At 46.6% G+C, this 20,817-nt stretch overlaps 1 long non-coding RNA gene across 1 annotated transcript; it reads right to left on the reverse strand.

Moving 5' to 3' along the window:
- Positions 1-9,755: 9,755 nt before the first annotated feature.
- LOC116789597 lies at positions 9,756-20,035 on the reverse strand. The gene is made up of 3 exons (XR_004358098.1): positions 19,926-20,035; positions 18,788-18,865; positions 9,756-9,957 (listed from the first exon to the last, which is right to left on the reverse strand). It is a non-coding gene; the product is annotated as an uncharacterized LOC116789597 (long non-coding RNA).
- Between the last annotated feature and the right edge of the window lie 782 nt (positions 20,036-20,817).

Genomic DNA, 20,817 nt, shown 5'->3' on the forward strand with positions numbered 1-20,817 from the left:
CACAGCAGTTAAAGCTCTCCTCGAGGAACATTCCACCCCAACCACCACAGCTGCAGGGCTGAGCCAGGCACCCCTGGGCCAGGACGTCCAAAACTTCACCTGGGGGTGACAGGGCCCTGCCAACTAAAACCATCAATGACATGCACCAACACAGGGTCTGAAAATACCTTCAATTCGTGTCAACTTCGAGAAAAGAAATCAAAGAACTAACTGATGTAGCCAGACCACACTGTTGGCAAGAAACATCTAATAAAGGACTTAATTCTGTTTAAACAAGGGGAGTTTCTAAATTTACAGACACCTTGCTGAAGCCAAACAGTGGTCGCTTCGGGAAGCTCCTGTTTTGTTGCAAGAAGAAAAGGAAGAACAACTTCCAGGAGTTAATTTTCGAAGGAACTGTTCCCTGCCAGAGGAGCAGAGCATTCAGTGTCCCTGTGTCATTCCCGTTCCTCGGGGTTATTTGTCTTTCCCTTGGGCTCAGGGTCCTGTGCCACAGATCTGCTGCTTTGAAGCACCAAGGTAACACGGGGTTTTTTTTTTCTCCTCAGAAACAACTGACTGTAAATTCACAGTACAAAGGCCTTGTAAGGTGTGTTTAAATGCTCTGGAAGGAGCCCCAGGTCGGCACAGAGCTGCTGGATGGGCTGTGGCTGGAGAGGGGCCGTTATTAAAAGAGGGATCAAACCAGGCTGCAATTACGCCCAGTTAATCCTCAGAAAACAGGGAGGTATTTCTTCCCCGCAGCAATTATTTGCACGGGGCGAAAATAACAACCGCACAGAACAAATTAAAACTTCACCTTCAGATGCTACCTCGATTGTTATGCAGATTTCATCATCGCCAGCCGGCCAAAAAAAGAGACCCTGAGCAGCGGCCCCTCTGCCGGTACCCAGAGCGGGAGCGTGACATCACAGCCGATTTAATTACGAGTTCGTTTGATTCATTTTGCCCATTCTGCCGTGCCCGGCTCCTCGCCGGGGCTCTGCCCGGCCCCGTGTGCTGGCAGCAGACGCGCTCTGCCATCCCCGCGATGAAAAGGGTGAGCCATACATCAAGTGCCCTCGGAATTTCTGGAGGCGACACCTGAGCGCGGGCGGGGAGGCATCAAACGGCCCAGGCAGGGCACAAACCGCTCGCCGGGGCTCTTTTAAATACAACCATCACGCCTCTAAATGTCACGCTGGGCTTTAGTTAACTAAGGTGGCAGGTCCTTAAAGCGCAGGATTTATGGCGCCGAAATTCTCCAAATGTGAGACCGGAAAGGGAAAAAATATGTCGCGGTTTATTTATTCCCTGTATAAATATAGGCAATTTAGTCCTTCCCCCGAAGCCGGGCAGATTAGATGAGTTAGACAGCAGTCAATTCATTTTGCATAGGAATGGCTCATTAAAAAAAGAGAGCCCCCCATTTGTATGAGGCGCCGATTGGGCCGAGCACAAAATGGATTTACAGTGTCACTCAGAGCCGGCAGGACTAATGAGGGAGGGAGAGGCTGGTGGAGGGGGTAAATCTCCACGATATTCATCCCCTCAGCTGGGGCCGCTCAGGAAATGGAGGTGTCCCTCATTATGTATGTGTCTCAGGAGCTTTCTTTAATATTTTAATAAATAACAACATCAGCCCAACAAGAAATTAATGAATAGTATCATTAATAATGAGCTAGAGTCTTGTAGTGATAGGACAGATATTAAATTGAACCACAGTGGTGCTATCTCCAGAGACTTGGGAATTTTCCAGCGGCAAACAAGGCCACTGAATGAGGCAGCCACTGCTCTGTGCCAACAGCTTTTACAACAGGTTGGGAGTAATAAAAGAGGATTTTCTGCACGATAAAGTTAAGCCTTAGAAAATCTGCTGGTGTAGATCGGTGTGAAAAGTACTGCCAAACGTGATCCTTAATTAAACTTTAATTAAGATAAAGCTCTTTCCTTTAAAAAGGGGGGGGCGGGGGGGAAGCAGCAGCAAAGAGAGTGTCAGCTCTTTTCCTACCAGTTTTTGATCTAAAATAATTCTATATTAAATCAGAGAAAACTGTGTTCAAATAAATTAAATCCACAAACCCCAGGAAATTTAGAATGGGGGATGAAACGCCATCCGTAGCTCACCCATGTGCCTGTTTATATACATTTATACATCTTTATATATCTTTAGGAGCCTGTGATATATGAGATCAGTCAGAACCAGGAGCCCTGGGAGCAGTGGTGGGAACGTCCCCATCTCTGAGCTGCCGTGGGTCGAGGCTGGACCCACAGATCCTTCCCACCCATTTTCCTAAAGGTTTAGGATTTCTGTGTTTTACAGTCAAGGCAGAAGAACATATGTCATATGCACGAGAAACAGGCTTATGGAACAGAACATTTTCACTTCCAAAGCCAGAACCAAACCTCACAGCATGTTCACCACAGGGGATGAGACTATCTCCGTAAACATGGAATATTCTGAGCATCATCACATCCATTTGTAGGCAGTTTCCCCACACAGTAACCCTCCAATGCTCCCCAAAAAATATTTTATAGGAGTTCACAGCACGTTTTTCACTAGAAGTTGAGGGTCAGCCTGCCAGGATGGGAGAGGAGCAGTGGAAGTTTTCCACCCCAAATTAGTGTTTGTGGTCTGGTTTATTCCTGAAAGGCCACAGCAGTGAATTTTGGTCCCATATATAGTCTATGTACAGTCCCCATTTTCCTTTGGGAGTTTAACCCAGCTCCTTCCCAAGCATCTAAAGCCAAATCTGTGACTGCCCACTGGATTTCTTTATAAAATAATTCAGATGACCTCACCAAAACAACAGCTCCCCGTGTTCTCAAAGTCACACCTAATCTCCTGCCCATATTTTGAACTCTCCAAGCTGGACCAGCTCCCTGGTGTTTCCTCAGGGCAGTGCCCACCTGCCTTTCCACAGCCAGCTCCCCCTCCCAGCCCCACCTGGCAGGACCTGCTCCCATCCCTGAGCTGTCCAGAGGCAGTTTGCAAACCCGAGATGTTCCTCATCCAACTGAGCCCCCAAATCTGGTTAAATCAGCACAAATACCCCTCTGGAGAGGGTTTCCTGCAGACTTAGGTGGAGACTCCAGCCACGCCTGGGTAAGAACTGAGGAGATGTTGGGAGACACTTGGCTGGTTTTCCAAACTCTTCCCGATCCCCCCATTCCCCGGAGCAGGAATCCAGCTGCCAGTGCCCTTGGCTGCAGCAGAACCAGGGGTTTACAACAGCAGTCCCTGAGAAAACTGGGAGTGTTCGTCAATCAATGGGATCAGAGCAGGTTGGAGAGGCAGGAGAGGCTCCAGCATCAGTGGGAACAGAGGAGCAGGGAGGAGATAAACGATGTTGGGAGGAACCTCCTGAGGCTCAGCTGGGGCAGGAACAGGCAGCACTTACTCCAGAGGCCACAATTACCTCAAAGAGGAAAAAACTAAGCCACACATACGATTTTTTTCCCCGGCATTCCCACAAAGAGCTGCTTCCTGCTTTTTACTGAATTTGTCAGGAACCCCTTTTTGTTCCCCAGAACTCCTAATGAGGGGCCGTGATCCTCCCACGCTGCAGTTAAATCCAGCGGGAGCAGAGCGGTGCTTCAGTGTCTGAATTCCTCAGTTTGTCCTGAGCCCCGGGAGCAGACAGGAGCAGGGACAAAGGCTGGACCCCCCCAGTCCTGGCCACAAAGACCCCCAGCCAGCCCCAGCCCCTCTGAGCACAACCCAACCCCATCCTGGTTCCCTCTGGGCATGGAGTGGCCCCAGCCCCGGGTTTGGCCCTGTACAAACACGTGGTCAGTCAGTCAAACATCTCCCAGCACCCTCCAGAGCCTGGGAGGTTTTTAAAGGTTTGAAGTGTATCAGCTGCAGTTTCACAGAAAGTCAGTGGGAATTAATACTTGGGGTTTGAAGTGCCAAGCTACATTCTCACAGAATTTCTGCTATACTTTGAAAAAAAATCACCAAAAATTAATCAAGGCAAGATAATTACATGTTTCAATTAAATGATGATTGCACTGACTAACAGTTTTGGGAGAGATTGGAAATAGTTCTAATGGGGAGAGAAAATGGGATGATATGGAAGAAATAAACATTTCGTCCCTCCAGAGGAGGACAACCATTTTTTGGAATACTGACAAAAAATTTTGTGTCTTCCTCCTCTTTGTCTTTTCTACATGGCTCCAGTTGAGAGGATTTCTTTCATTTCTTTCCTTTCAGTGTCTCTAAGAAAAGTGTCTTTAAGGGTCTGTACATCCAGGGGCATTTAACCTCTACAGACTCTCTGCTTTGATAAAACTTTTTATTTAAGACTCAGAAAGTGAGTCAAGCCTGGATGACACAGTGCTAATTCTCTTCTAATTCCAAATTTAAAGCAGCATGTTTGACTTAAATCAGAGGTTGAACAGGCACGTTGGAGTGAGCAAGATCTGATAAAGTCAAAGAGAAAAAAAATCCAGGTTTAGAACATCTATTATTCTCTCAATTAAAGAAGATTCTGTTATCTAGGGACTTTTAATAAATTTAGTGATAAATTAATAATTGGGGAGCAACTGATCTTCCCACCTGGCATCCAGGAGTGGAAGCTGTTCCTCTGCACTGCACAGGCAGCAGCTGCCTTGGGTTGGGATTTTTGGGGGAGAAGAGGCTCAGTGTTAGAGGTATTTTGGGATAATGGGTTTTGGTGTTACGGAACATTGTGTCCCATTTTGAAGCTCACCCCCTCATCATCCTTTCCAACCAGGTTCTGAGGTTTGTACTGACTTCACTGGGATTTTTACCTGGTCCATCTCAACCCTGTCCACCTCCAGGCTCTGCCTTAATCCCCCCAGACTCAATCAAGGCTAATGAGCGAGGACCTGCAGGACCCCCAGGCTCCAGCCATGGCCCCTCAGGGGTCACAGCTCTCCAGTGCTCCCTCCCACCAGGGCACAGGGCTGGGGGGCACCTTCCCAGTGCCCCAGGATCTCCAGGTGCAGCCAGAGGTGCCCCTCTGTCATCCCCCAAAATCACCCCCCGCCTGAAGCAGCGTCGCTGGGGAACTGGCTGGGTTTTATTTACCACATTAAAAGGACAGGCAGAGTGACTGTACATTTGGAGATGCCCGTGCCATAAATGATGGCATGTCTGTATTTCCCCAGGATCCTGTTACCCCGGGAGATAATGGTTCATTTTTAGGCTGTTAGAGCAGAGATCACGAGGGTCCGCCCTCAGCAGCCACGTCTGGTTACTGCCTCTCACTCTCTGAGAGCACAGGCAATTTTTCCATAATAAAAACTGGATTAGCATGTATCAAGAAGAGGTTCCACCAGCTGTCACTTTGAAACCAGGCGACTCTATCCAGTGGGGGAGATGATAATGGGGAAACCCATAAATGACAAGCAGTTTTCCTGTATTTATCTAATAAGTGGCTGATACAGACGAGCATCTTCTCTAATAAAACAGGAGAACAGGGGGAAGAAACAGGCTGAGGCTCTACTTGAATTAAACCCAAACTGAGCAACAGTGGCACAGGAAAACATTGCATAGAAATGATTTTTTTTTTTCACCTGTTGCTGCTTTTTGAAATTATATTTTTAATGCACTCTGCCCACAAGTAAAGAATGATTCTTAATAATTGGTTCTGATTTAAAGTTTTCCAATATTCAGCTAATTTTGACTTATTATAGCCACAGTCTCTCTCTCTCTCTGTACGTTTATAAGCTAAGCAGAAAACCAGGTGTCTGTAAATGAGGAGGTGCTGCAGGTGGGTTTAAAATAGGAGCATTTTTTTGGGCTGCACAGATCAGCAGTGGCAGCAACAGCTTCAAGGAAGTACAAGAATTCTTAATCTATTGAATACCAGCCAACTATTCACTAACTTATTAGAGGTGACACAGCATTGGAGTTACAATTAAAGTGTATCCGTGGAAATGATAAAATGGAACGAGTGGGGCAGCCACAGCTTCTCTGCCCAACCTGGGCCAGGGCCTCCCCCCACTCCCAGCCAGCAATTCCTTCCCAATATCCCATCTCTCCCTGCCCTCTGGCACTGGGAAGCCATTCCCTGTGTCCTGTCCCTCCATCCCTTGTCCCCAGTCCCTCTCCAGCTCTCCTGGAGCCCCTTTAGGCCCTGCAAGGGGCTCTCAGCTCTCCCTGGAGCCTTCTCTTCTCCAGGAGAACCCCCCCAGCCCTCCCAGCCCGTGTCCATAGCGTGCAGAGCAGAGTTTGGAGAGGGTTTGGAAAGCAGAGGAGTTTTCCATCTGCATTTCCCGGCTCTCACAGAGGGAGGAGGCGGGAGGGGAACCCGTGGTGGCCACGGGCACAGAGCAGCTTTGAGCAGCTTTGAGCAGCTTCAAGCAGCCAGGGGGGCAGGAGAGAAAACAGCCCTTGTGGTCCCGGGGTCAGAGGGGACATTCCACTGCCAACATGAGACATATTTTAGTGGGCAGAATGAATCCCCGGGGGGAGAGCGAGCCCAGGGAGGTGTGGAGGAGGAAGGAGGTGGGAATGGGGGGAAGGATTGGCCGGTGAGTCACAGGGAATGCCCCACATGGGCTCATTCCCAGCTGGCTCCCGGTCCTCCCTGCCCAGCTCTGGGAAGAGGTGTCTCTCCGGGTTTCCCTTTGTCTGGCGGAGCACGTGGGAAGGAGCAGGGTGTGATGAAGTGGGGCAGCTAAAAGGGGGTTGTTTACTGCATTTTTTTGGTGATATTGTTTTGCTTATTGTTTAGAAGAAGTTTTGGGGTGGTTTGTTTCAAATCACAGATGAGTGAGAAAGCGGGAAATTTTAGCGCCAGAATTCTTGGTATTTCCAAGACATCTCCCATGCAAAGGCTGCAAAACCCCTCCCTCCCCACGACTGATAAACATCACCTATTTTATAAATACTGATGCACCTGAAGATTAAGAGGTTTCCCAAGCCTTTGGCAGTGACAAAACTGACAGCGTGCCACAGACATCAAGTGCTTCTCTACACAAATGTGATAACATTTACTTCCCAAACAAATTAAATCTGATATTTAAAAAATATATACAACAAACCCACAACTTTCCCTGCCCTCAATTTCGCTTTTCCCTACGAATACACTTCAAGAAAATAACACTTGGTGTGTATTTAACAGCACTGGAAATCATGAAGCAAATCCCCCTGCACATGTTCCTGACTCAAAGACCCCCATTCCACAGCTCCATTCTGTCTAAAATTCAGATCTTTGTGTTTCCTTGTGAAAGTAGAGAGAAGGAAGAAGAAGATAAAAGCATTTATGAAATTAAATAGTTACACAGCGTGGCAGTGCTAAAATCAACATCTTTACCAGATTTGGGTGCCCACTAACACGTTTGAAAACACCTTGTGAACTGGCACAACAAGTCTTTGCTGTCCTTATTCTGTTGCATATTTAAGGCAAGATCACAACCATCTCTTCCCTACTTGCTCAAATACAGGGACCAAAGTGTTCCTTCCAAAAATCAATTTTAGCTGAGCTATTTTGTTAGTAAATGTCATATTCCCAGTGCAGAACCAACTGCATCAAGCCATGGGTGATTTGCATGAGCAGGAATCAACCCACGGGGAATGTGTGTGTTTGGAGGGGGGGGAAGGAGGCTCAGTTTTCCTGGAAACTTTTGGAAAAGCAAAGCCCCAGCGTTCCCCCAGCCAGCCATGTCTGTGCTGCTGGAGGAGGACGTGGGGGGCAGCCGTGCTCAGGCTCCCAGACAGCGTTTGACAGAGTTCCACATCACAGATCAAGGTCTTTGCACAGAGATTGGGGTCTGAGGGAAGAAAGGAAGTGGAATGGACATAAATGTAACATAAAATGGATTGACATCGGCTAAAGGGCAGATGGGAGAGGGAGGGAGGCACAGCCATAAATAAAAACTTTTCTTTAGGGGAGAAGATGTTATTGGGTGGGCACGAGGAGCCTCCCGGTGTGTTACAGGCACAGAGAAAGACAGGAAAAGCAAATATAAACTGATGGTAACTCTGTGGTGACCCACAGTTGTTAAATCGTTGGGAGGCTGAGGGAAGGTCAGTTGGATTTTCCTTTCTGCAAATTAGCTAAAGGGGAAATATTCATCAATACAGTGTCACACACACAAAAACGATGGAGCTGCTCACGGAACGGGGTTGGTTCCTTTGGTTTGAGTTCTGACACAAAACAAGAGGTGGAACATACCTGGTGCAGAAGAACCTTGGCCTGAGAGCCTGAGCAGGTCTGGGAGCTTTGGAGACAGGAGTTCTCAGGACGTTTCCAGGTTAGAGGAGGAGGGAGGGCAGGGCAGGGCTCAGCAGGGGTTCCTGGAGCCTGATGGATCTGCCTCCAGCAGCTGAGCCCAGGGATGGGCTGGAACAGCCTCACCTGCCAGGCACTAACTGGGCTGACCCCACCCAGCCCCAGCTGCCAGGAATGCACAGTCTGAACTTCTCTGCAAGTCTTTTATTTGCTTTGCACTGTTTCCTGGGACATCGTGATGAAATTGGGACTAAAAACACGATTACAGGTTAATTTAACTCTAAGCAGTCCCTCAAATATACTGTAGATCATTATAATGAAGACATGAATCTCTCACTGGTCCAAAAAAAGCAACAAAGATTCTAACCCTGAACAGGAATTTCTTACCTTTGTGAATATTTTCATTACACTCCTGATATCAGGAATAAGCTTTGCAGATTCTGACTTTTAGAAAATTATTCCCTTGAAAGACTATTTATATTTTCCCGTTCTTTTCTAGCAAGTAATGAATTGGCTTTGCAGGAGGGTCTATGATTTTATGCAAGTTAAGCTTGTAAAATCATAATATTATTAATATCCCAAACAGGCACATTACAGCACACGTACTTATATAAACATATAAAATACTGTCTGCATATAAATAAATGAACACACGTTGAGAGAGATGATCTGTCTTCTCTGGTAATCATATTTATCAGATAAATATGTAATTAGATAATACAATTCTTTTCCATCATGTAGACATGGGTTGTGACAATTATTCACTCATATCTGCAAATGCTGAAGGAGGAATATTTCCATCTAATCTGGCAAATGTTTGACAGAGCCTGGAAAAAGGGTTTATTTCTTTAAAATATTTAAAAATAAAAACCTTTTAATTCTATCAAGTGTTAACAAACATCCACTCGGTCTGAATATTTCAAATGGATAAAAATAAGGAGAAGGAGAACCACCAGCCAAACACTTCTGCTCTCCTTCCCAGCTGGATTTGGAGGCGTGTAAGTTACCACAACTCTACTGAAATCAAGAAATCTTTGAGAACTGAGGGACTTGATGCTCTTTATTTATGCTTAATCACTAATCTCTAAATATCATCATCCTAAATTAGGCAGCACGTGAGGGGGAGCAGAGAGCAGCAGGAATTCTCAGGTTGGGTGCAGAGCACAGCTCCATCCTGCTCCTGCTCCTGCTCCTGCTGCTGCTGCTGCTCCTGCTCCTGCTCCTGCATCTGCTGTGGGGTCTCACAGACCCTCAGGACCCTCCTGTTCGTTCCAGGGCATCCTGTTGGTTTTTGAGCTGACTGATGGCCCAGCTGAGAGCAGCCTTGCTCCCCCCTCTGTCCTCAGGAGCCTCCAAGATTAAACCCAAAGTAGGACTCCTCAGTTCAGGAATGTTTGAGGAAGACCCTCCCATGTGTCAGCAGGCCCACGTTGTCCCCAGCAGGGTCTATCCAACCTGATAACAACATTTTAAACTAATAATCTATTCAGGATCCCAAGCAATCCAAAATATACAAAATACTGCTCCTTTTCAGTATTATTAACCGTTTTATATTTCTATATTTGCTTTCTTTGTGTCAACCTGGTGTCACTTGAATTTAAAATTGAATCAGCATCATTTCTGAGGGCTGACAGGGTGTGAGGGCTCCTCTGAGGCTGCACCTGCCTGATTTCATCTGCAGGGTGGTGATGCTCCTCAGGCAGAGGCAGCACCTCCCCTGTGCTCTGATGACTGGACACTTGGATGTTGTCACCGCGGCCTCCGAAGGGGTCTGGAAAAGCATTTATCTCAGAACATGTCTATTTTAAACAATGAAGTTGTAACGTAGGGAACTACATCTAAAATAGTAGGTTTGCCTAATAAGAGGCATTTTTCTCTTGTAAAACCCTCCATTAAAGCCACTTTGCTTTGTTAACTTTCATGGCATGTACCCTCACTATAGCCTTCAACACCTGAAAAATTAGTGGAAGAATTTGACTGATTATAGAGGCTGTTTTCCTTGTTCCGCTGCTTGTTCTAAAAGGGATACTCAGCAGAACTTGCCTTTTTTTTTTTTTCATTTTGTGCTGTCTGCATGAGTAATTACCTCCCTGATTTCTGAGATGCAATTGAGTAGCTTCCACATTAGAAAAATCCAAAGATTGATAGAGCCATCTCTCCTAAAGGATTAGTTTGCTGCTGTAATTCCACTGAGTAGGTCATTCAAATAGCAAAATGCTACGAAGTCTAATTCCTCTTGTTTGTAAAAGCCAGGTGTTGATACCTATTTAAGAGAAGCTGAAAAGGGCTGCTTTGCCTTCGGAGGGGAAAAAGGGTTTTCCAATTCCTGCTGCGGCTCCAGCAGGGCAGGGGGAGGAAGGAGACACTCCTATTCCTGGAACAGATCGACCCAGGGGCTGGTGGTGCCAGAGAAAAGACCAAAAGGAAGATGACAAGTGTGCAGAGATGTTGAGAAAAGGGGCACAATTTCAGGAATCCATGAGCAAGTTTCTCCCAGCACTTAAAGGAACTGTGGGGTTTCCTGGTGGCTTTGGGATTCCAAGGGAGCAGAGGTGAATCGCTCAAGTCTGAGTGCCCAGCACTCACGTGGAGGAGAGAATTATCCCTGGGATGGGCAGGGGAGAGACTTAAAAAAATATTGCACTGCTTCCTCCAGGACTGGTGTTCAGGGGGAGTCACTTCCAGGGGAAAAGGGGCCACATCTGTCCTGAGGCCTCCTGCTCTCACCAGGGGATGTGTGTTCAAATCACTTCATGTGGATGAGAAAAGCATCAGTCAAATTCTGTACTCCCCAAATTATCTTCTTTCATATCTAGTATTTATATATCAGGCTCTTTAATTTATTGCAGGTATTCTGGGAGAGGTTTTGATAGCATCCAGCGTCTCAATGCCTTTTCAACAGAACTCATTTTCCAAATATTTGAATAATGGTAGAAGAGTTTTTGATAGAGCGTGGAGGCAGGAATTCATCTAAACCTCACAGGTATGGCCATAAGGGGTGCAGGGGCAGCTGTGATTGTGATAAATAATTGTGCCAATATCATTTCACCAGGGGAGAATCACTGACTTCCTCTTTCACTCTACAAAACTAAACACCGTAACTAAAAATAAACAACTTAACTAAAGATAAACAGTTTACCTGAAATAAACCACTTTAACTAAAATAAGCGTCTTAACTGAAACAAACCTCTTAACTAAACATAAACATTTTAAAAGCGAATCCTAAAATTCTAAATAACAATTTTAAATTAAAATGCTAAAAAGATGTTGAACTTGTAAATTCACAAAGACATATCTTATGACAACCTTAGGGGGGAAAAAAAACAATACAAAATATAAATAACAAATAACTTTTTTTTTTGCTTTTCAAGTAAATAAATGCTTTACTTCCACTGAAGTCCTAAGGGGGCCAAGTAATTCTTGGGCTCGTACAAAGCCTATTTCTCTGCCATCATCCACATCCCTTTTGGTGTAAACTGAGATCTCCTGACACCAAGAGAGGCTCAGCAATTTCTACCAGCTGAGGATCTGGCAGTTAATTTGAAAGGCAGGAATAAATCTTAGGTGTGCTCTGAAGTCAGTTTAACTGAAATGCAAAAGCTCCTTGCAAGTTGGGTGCACATTTAATTAATTGAAATCCAGGCTCCCCAGACAAGGCCCAGATGCTGCACTTCCTTCTCCCGGCGTCTCCCAGCCAGCTGCACTGATCTCTGCAGCAGCACTGCCCTGTAGCTAAACAGCTGGAGAAACCTGGGTAGCAGAATAATAAACACTTCACAATCCTACCAGGCACAGCCCTGACAGTGACTTCAAGGGGGAAGGAAAGGGGGCTGGATGGGGCGGGGGGGGGGGAAGCAAAATTCAAACCTCAGACAGCCCAAGAGAGAGGAATACATTGAACTGCCAGAGATGTTCCCAGCCAGGGCCTGCCCTGCCTCTGGACACACCACTGCCAGGGCAGTAAGGCAGGTCCTACATTTTCAGTTTTTACTGGTTTTCACTTGGGCACTGCCAGTTCAAATATTAACAAGAAGTTCTATAAGCTCAGATGGAGCAAAATCGTCACAACTGCACAGGCTGAACATCAACACGTTTAAATTCATTCCAGCCACACCTCTGCTGGAAAATATTCCTGAAGGTAATGACAGTCCTCACCACAGTGTCTTCTTCTGGTTTGCTCCTCTCCTGTAAAGACAACGCTGCAGTGACTTGGCATAGAATCTGAGAATCCCAGGATGGTTTGGGTTGGAAGGGACCTTAAAGGTCCCACGGGCAGGGACACCTTCCACCAGCCCAGGCTGCTCCAAGCCCCATCCAACCTGGCCTTGGACACTTCCAAGGCAGGCACAGCTTCTCTGGGCAACCTGTGCCAGGGCCTCCCCACCCTCACAGCAGGAATTTCTCCCCAGTATCCCATCTAACCCTTCCCCCTGGCACTGGGAAGCCATTCCCCCTTGTCCATCCAGGCTTTCAGTGCACGGAAGGTTTTTGGATCTCCTACCTCACCCCAGCTCACTGTCCCCACACCACCCCACCCCTGTGCCACTATGGACACCCACCTTTCCATGGGATGGAATTTAGATGTTTTGCAAAAAAAAAATCAAGATCTCCTATAAAAATGGCCCCTGTGGGGCAGGGGAGGGGCTGCAAGAACAATGTGAATAACCCAGTTTAATGCCTCTTTTTCTGGGTGCAAATGGCTCGTGACTGTGATTCGTTTTCCCATCAGTCCCCTCACCAGGTGAGTTGTAAGGACAGCAAGGGATAAACCCACTAAATTCCACCTGTGTGACCAATATCTGTACTCGGTGGACAGCAGGGAACTGTCACCAGAAGTGGAGCTCACGTTTCACGGGATCGGGGCTGGAGAGAAGAAGGCAGGGATGGGAGGAAGATTCTGGCAAGCTGCTTGTTTTTTAAACAGAAATCCTACTGTTTACAGGCAGTTCTCTGCAAAAATTTTTTTTTCCCCTCTGAAAGAAAGAAAAAAAAATCTTTTAAAAATGACTAACTGGGTAAAATTCTTTAAGGTGTCTTTATCAGCACACGGACTCCTGGGATGTGGTTAAAGTGGCAGGTGATGGGGGTCAGTAACTCCTGCTCTTTTTGGGGAATTGAGCCAACAGTCCCAAGCACTGTTTCAGTGATGCCACCACGAAGTAACCCAGAAAAATCATTGGTTTCATTTTGGCAATTCCACTCTGGCAAAGTGTGGGATTTCCTACGACAGGGAGCTGTCAGAGGACACGCTGGAAGCTGGGGAGCAGGAACACAGGGTTTGCTCAGGTAAGACAGTGAGAATTTTGCCTCATTCCCTAATGCAGGACTGGATCCCAAACGTCACAGAATGCCCAGGTCTCAGCTCAGCACCCGTGGCATGTTAGGTGACCTGCTGGGGTCCTTCCCAGGCTAAATAAATTCATATTGTGTGTGTTCTGCACGTCACTAAAAATATTTGGAATTTTATGAGAGGATAATGAGGCAAGAGACAGCCCAGAGTAGATGGAATAACCTCCTCCCTGCTCTGCTAAGGCAGAACTCGCTGTCTCGGCTCCTGATCCCGTGACACCAACGCTCCTTGAGAGACTGGCAAGGGGTAGGGAGGCATCATTTAAAACCAGAAGGGAAAAAAAGAGATGAAATCAGAAAACCTCTCTATCAATCTGCCAAGCTGTCAGAGACGCTTGTTCTGAAACAATTCCTCTCATTTCCAATAAATTATGTCAGAAGTGGATAAAAGGCATAGACAGCAAGTCTGGAGACAGCCGCCTCCTCTGCTGAGCCCTGCTCAAACAATTTGGGGAAATGTGACATCAGTCCCAGCTGACAGGCAGTCTGGGCACGGCTCCTTTGGGAAGCCTGATGCCACTGAAGGGCTCCCAGGGAGGGAGAGCATCAGGAGGACAGGTCCCAGTCCCTTCCTCTCATCCCTGGAAAAGGCTGAGGAGAGAAGGACTCTTCACTTTGCACTGGTAGTACCTGATGAAGAGGCAGAGCCTGTCAGAACAGGAATTAAACTCAAAATGTAAATTCAGCACCAATTATGTGCACCAATAAATACATTACAGTACATCCATGGAGGCCATTAAAATACAAAACGAAGGATTATTAGGAAATAAGAGAAATTACAGAAAAATCTATCAATCACCTAAGCTTAAAATTTTCAATAATAGCAACTTGATACACTCAATATTAACAGCACAAACCACGCTGAGGAGGTGTCAGCATCACCTCCAGTGATGGATCCTGTACATCCCCCATGCTGAACCCGTTCCACCTTACTGGCTGGACACTCCAGTATCTCCTGCAGCTGACTCTCCCTGCAATATAAATGTGCCATTCCCATCCTGTCCAAGGGAATCTGGAGAGCAGACCACTGCAAATTCTCATCTCCTTGCAAGTTCCATGCTTCTAAAATTCAGTAAATTTGTTTCCTAAATTCCAATGCACATTAAGACCCACCTGAGGTGTGTTCCCCCTGCCCCAGCTCCTTGACTTCCCAATACTCCCATTACTTAACAGATGTTTTTGTGCCTTTCCAATTAGTTCCATTGTTTATCTTAATGAAGGAAAAAACCTCTACCACTTGAGCACTGTTAAAATCAGCGCAACATTTGTCTGGCTTAATAATTGCTGCACGGAGGCTTTTTCTGTGTTTATGTGAGGAGCATTTAAAGTGTTTAGCCAGAGCTGTTCTCAGCCACACGTTGGGATGGAGTCCCTGTGGTGTCAGCTGGAGATAAAACCACCCCCAGCCCTCGGAGCAGGGGATAACCCACGGAGGCAAACAGCAAACCTGTTTGGCATTGTCTGGAACACATAAAAGAATATAATTGGCTGGGTATCTGTTTCTGGATCTGCCGCTCGTTCTCTGCAGCGTGGGTTAAGCAGCGGCTGTTTAAAGGTGACGGGAAAGCGTAATTGAAAATTGAGCTAATCAGGGATTCCTGGGTGGAATTGCCTCCCCAGCCAGGCTGCCAAGGGTGGGAGGGGAGCGGGGACAAAGCAGAGGATTCCTCCACTGCTGCTTGCTCTGCTACAGTGTTCCCTTCTCTGAGAGTCGCCCAAAACACAACAGAGGAATATCAACACACTATGTAAATATCAGCCAAAATAGACCTTTCAGGTGATGAAAATAAAATTTAAAACTGTCACACATTTGTTTTGTGAAGATACATGTCTAAACACTGTCACTGTCCTTAGCTATTTTTTGTAGATGATAGGATACTGAAAGTTATTCCTAACTTTGTATAACTAAAATTCTCTTCATCCTAGGTTTTAAGTTACTTCACACTTCTTTGTTTCAGGGTGCAGCTTTGGGATGAGGACTGGAAAGAGAAGTGGCTGGACGCTGCAGGACACGCTCTGTTCACTCCATGCACGGCCCCACTGGGCACTCAACACATCCCTGGCACCACTGGGCCTCCCAAAATCTCTGGGAAATACAATCAGACCCCAGGGGTTCAGGTAAGGATTAGCATTGCTCCATCCTTTGTAACTGTCTCATCCTTATGGAGCGTGCAGGCAATTCCAAGCATGCCCACGTTCTCCATGACTTCACTGCTGTATCCTGCTTTTTCAACCATTCCCAAAAACACCTGGCCTGGGACAAGGAGCTCTGGGAACACAGAGCCCTGAGAGGTTTGTAGAGGAGGAGGAGGAGGGCTGTGTGATTGTGGAAGGGCCGTATGGAAAAGCTGGATACGAGGTGAAATTCCAGCAGGGAGCATCAACAGAAATCCTGGCCAGCTGGATCAGCTGATTGTCCGAAGCACCCGGAGCTGATGCTGGCCCCAGATCCCCGGCTGGCCCTGTGCCCCCTGCCCTGTGCCCCGGCAGGGATGGGAGCAGGAGCGGCGGGAGGCTGTTTACCAGGAACCATAGCAACTTCCAGGGCCATTAGCGGCAATCACAGCCGGCTCCACTCCCTGACTGAAGGCTGGGATGTGTGATATTTAGTCTGACCTATAAAAATATCTCTGGAGCAACCTGCGTGCAGAAGTGTCACATCAAATGTTTGTCATACAAGGGATGTGACACCGGGCACCTGCCGGAGCGTCGGCGCCGCTGAGGGGGGACCTGCCCCTTTAAAAGCCCGATAATATTCTGCTCAGATCCTACAAAAACCAGCTGGTGACAGTGGCCAGGCACGGTGTGACAGGCAGAGCCCCCTCGCTTCCTTCCTCAGAGGGTCCCATATTCTCAGTTACCATTTTTAGTCATGTTATTAAAGGTGTGTGTTATTGCAGTGCCGACCCAGAGCGCTCCTTAAATGCCACCAAAGATGGCAAAATGCCACCCTACAGAAAACTGAGCACGGGGACAGAGCTCCGTGGGGGTGGAGGATGGATCCTGCTTGCAGGTGTGGATGGTAACAGCCAGAGGTGCCTTGGGTGGCTGAGGCAGGTCTGGAGAGGTACCACCACCCCCCCTGCACAGCCCAGCGACAGGAGATGCTGTTCCTCCAGTGCTATGGACATAGGAAAACTGAGAGATGTTCTGGGACACTTATCCAACAGCTAAACCCTAAATATCTGAGCCACAATTTAGCCAGGACACCTGAGACCACCCTGCTCATCCCTTCCTAGAGGTCACTCCTAACAACACTTAGTGGGCAGAGTCACCCTCAGACTGGTCTTCAGTTCACTGTTACTCTCCCACACCACACTGGCCTTTGCAAGCAGCTTGGTGGAATCCCTGTCTGTGTTTGGAGCCAGTCTGACACTCCAAGAACACTTCTGGAGACCCTGCAGGACTCAGCAAACAGCCACACTCACAGCCAGAGCTTCTAGGTGTGGGGTTTTCCTTGGCCATGCCCAGCATTCCCAGGAGCTTCCACACCTGGGGTTTTCCTTGGCCATGCCCAGCATTCCCAGGAGCTTCCACACCTGCTGTTGCTCCTGCAAAACCACAGCCAGGAGCACACTGGACAGGCTGGCTGTGGTTTCTGTGTGTCTGCACAGTTCTGCAACACAGGTGACAGGAGTTCCAATAACCAGGGGATGCTGAACACGTGTGTTGGTTCATAATTATTATATAACCACAAATAATATCACTTTAGCTGAAAATTCCCCCTGTCCTTTACACACCCTCTGCCATTTCCCAGAAACAGCTCCAGGGCACAGTGAACTGCTCCCTCCCAAACGGAAAATGCACTTGTGCTTCCTTCTTTGTAAGACAGAGCAACAATTTCAAGTTCCTTATTTAATGAATATTCATGAAGTATCCTGAGCTACAGAGCCTCCTGCACGACCCAAACCCAGCGTTTGCAGTCCTGCCTCCCCCTGTGATACTCTGTTTGCCTGCTCTCCTCAGCTTTTGAAAGTCACTTCCTGAAAGGAATATTGCATCTGTCGTGTGAGCAGCCACTCCAACCCCTTGCCTTGCCTTTATGTTTGGGGTTTGTTTTAATTCTTGTCGTGGCTTGTAAATAATTGCAGGGATGGTGCTTGAGGATGTTCTGCCTGTTACTAGGAGATGGGGCCTCAAAGTACGTGGAATCTAAAATACCACTCTATGATAAATAAAAATATCGTTTTATGATTCCATATGGAATCTTCTCAATAGAAAATTTGAACAAATTATTTGTAAAAAAAATAAAAATTAAAAAGAAGAAGTTTTGAAGGGTAAAGAAAACCAATCTAAGATTTCATCTGAATTTCAGACATTTCACTCAGCTCTCATGAAACATCCTGCCTCCATCAGGCATTTCACCTCTGCAGCATTTGACCTTTCTTTGTAGTATGTAGATTTTAAAATTAATTCATATTCATACTTCACGCGGTTTTGTGGTGGGTGGTTTTTTTTTTTTCCTCAAAAGTAGGATATTTATTGTCACAACAATGTTACAGGGCATTAATTAATGTGATACTTTTAGAATTGGTGCTTGGGGACTTGAACAGAAAGTACCAGCAGTGTGTGAAATCCTGCCTTGGGCACTCTTGCTACTGGAACAAGTTGGAGAATGTATATTCATTAACTTGGAGCTTCCTTAGGAATTACCAAGAGCCACAGAAAGAATGAACTGAAGCTATTACTCCCAGAAATATGGCTTTGAGCAAGAATTTACTTGATTTTCGCCCACATTTTTGAATGCCAAGCAATACATGAATATGATGTTCTTGCATAAAAATAGTTGTATCAGGAGGAATTACAATAGTTTCCAAGAGTCGCTGTGGCCCATTAAAAAAATGGATAAAACAGATTAAATTATCTCCTCTAGACAAAAAAAAAAAAATTGGATTCCTGATGTAGAACTGGAGAAGAGGGAAGACATAATGTATGTTTCTGTTATGTTTGTCAGAAATCCATAATTGCTCAGATAACTTGCACCTTTAGAACTGTATTATTCACTAACCCTAAATCCACTCTCATGTGCTCTTAAATAGTTCTTTTCAGGGATAGCACGCAGCCAAAGAAGATTTAATTCTTAAAGTTCGTAAATTATTTTGAGAACAGAACCTAAATCTAAAAATATTTAAAACATACAACGACTTCAGACGATCAGTTTGGTATTAATGCAGCACTTCCACCCAAATTCAGTTTGATATGATCAAAATATCATCAGCTCCAGTGGCAGCAACAAAGATCAGTTCACTTACTTGTATGCTAAATATACTCCCTGTGTTGATAATATCAGGAATGCTTTTAATTTCCTCCTATTTCATGGTGTTTCACACCTAAACACAGAGAATGATTATTTTAAATTACTAGGGATGTGTGTACCTGGACTGGTGGGGCCGCCAGGTCAGGCTAAATAACCCAGGTATTACCAAACTTCTGTTTCACAGGGATTCAGGAATTAAATTGGCAAATTGTAGGGTGATGTCAGCCTGGAGACACCACCATGCTGTTATTTAATGTCCATTTTTTTAAAGGGCTGGAGATTTTCTCCGTAAAAAAATAATGAACTTCACAAAATGTCACTTTTACTAACAGAAATTATGGCTTGAATACCTGAATGTGAATATTAAATACATAAAAAGGGGGAAAAATATAAAGAAAAGTTCGTTTAAAAAGTGCTGAGGTTGTGACACAAACTGACAAATGTGGGGAAATGCAGAGGCACAGCTGACACTGCCCTTAATTCACACAACTTTGGGGAAGGTCAGGAGGGCAAAGGTGTAACCCCAGTCCTGGAATCAAGTTTGAAGACTTTGATTCCTTTAATTTTGAATCTATGTCTTAATACATTTTAGAGATTATTTTAATCCCCTTCTTTAATAGAAGAAAGTGACCTACAGGAGAGCTGGAGGGAGACTTTGGATGAGGGCCTGGGGGGACAGGACACAGGGAATGGCTTCCCACTGCCAGAGGGCAGGGTTGGATGGGATATTGGGAAGGAATTCCTGGCTGGGAGGGTGGGGAGGCCCTGGCACAGGTTGCCCAGAGAAGCTGTGGCTGCCCCTGGATCCCTGGGAGTGTCCAAGGCCAGGTTGGACGGGGTTTGGAGCAACCTGGGCTGGTGGAAGGTGTCCCTGCCCGTGGCAGGGGGTGGCACTGGATGGGCTTTAAGGTCCCTTCCCACCCAAACCATTCCAGGATCCCATGATTTAATGCAGGAACAGCCTCAGGACCTGTGTCCAGGCACCAGGAAATGCCCCAACCCCCTGGGGCACAGTGTCACCCTGGGGCACAGTCACAGTGTCACCCTGGGGCACAGTGTCACCCCCAAAGGGACACCTCTGCCTTGCCCTTCCCGAGCAGCCCAGCCAGGTCCCTGCAGCTGAAGAGACCAACCTTGGCTTTGTGAGAGGCACAACTGAGGGTCCCCAGGGGTCAGAAGCTGCTCTTCTGGTCTTTCCTACCAGTGGTAAGTCTCTAAAAAGTTTGGGGTTTGTTTTTCATCCTGGTGGGGGAGGGAGGGGCTGAGGAAAAGGGGATTTTAATCACTGAGAAACAGACACCTTGAATTCTGCAAACACAGGGCTGGAGCACAGCCCAGGTGAGGGTGTTTGTGCTCTCTGGCCACAGCACACAGGACAAGTGGACAGACAAGGGCAGCCCCAGCTCTGGGTGAATGATCTCTCCCAATAAATCCAACCCTTGGAGCAGCTCCCCTTACACCCACCCATGACAAGGGCAATCAAAACCCCAGCCCAGCTGAACCTGGAGAGCCCCAGGCCTGTTTGCAAACCTCCACAAAGAGGTGATTAAACCAAGCTGTGCAAATTCAGTCCTTTGCTTTTCCCAGGAAAAAAATGAGAAAATCTTATTCCCAACTCACTGAACCTGCACACACCCAGAATTAATATTTCTGCAGAGCTGACCTGCACCATTGCTGCTGCCCAGCCCAGGGCTCCAGGAGCTTCAGGACTCTGCCTTATGTGGACACAACTGAAAAACAGGGACACACCTGATGCATCCAAAATTCTTTCCAAAGTCATCAGTCCGAAAAATACAAATTTTCTGTGCCCGATTTCAAATACTGTCAGTGTAATCATGATACCCTCAAGAAATATTTGACCATCATAGGAATGGAAGGTTGGAAGGGGCCTCAGAACGTCACCTGGTGCCTCTCCTGTGAAAGCCAAGTGAGAGACTGACCAGATCTTTGTGCCTGAACTCACAGAGTAGCAGAACTACAACCTGTAACACTCGTGTACCTGTGCTGCCTGTTGCTGCACAGCTG

This window comes from Chiroxiphia lanceolata, chromosome 7, assembly GCF_009829145.1.
Source record: "Chiroxiphia lanceolata isolate bChiLan1 chromosome 7, bChiLan1.pri, whole genome shotgun sequence".
NCBI lineage: Eukaryota > Metazoa > Chordata > Aves > Passeriformes > Pipridae > Chiroxiphia > Chiroxiphia lanceolata.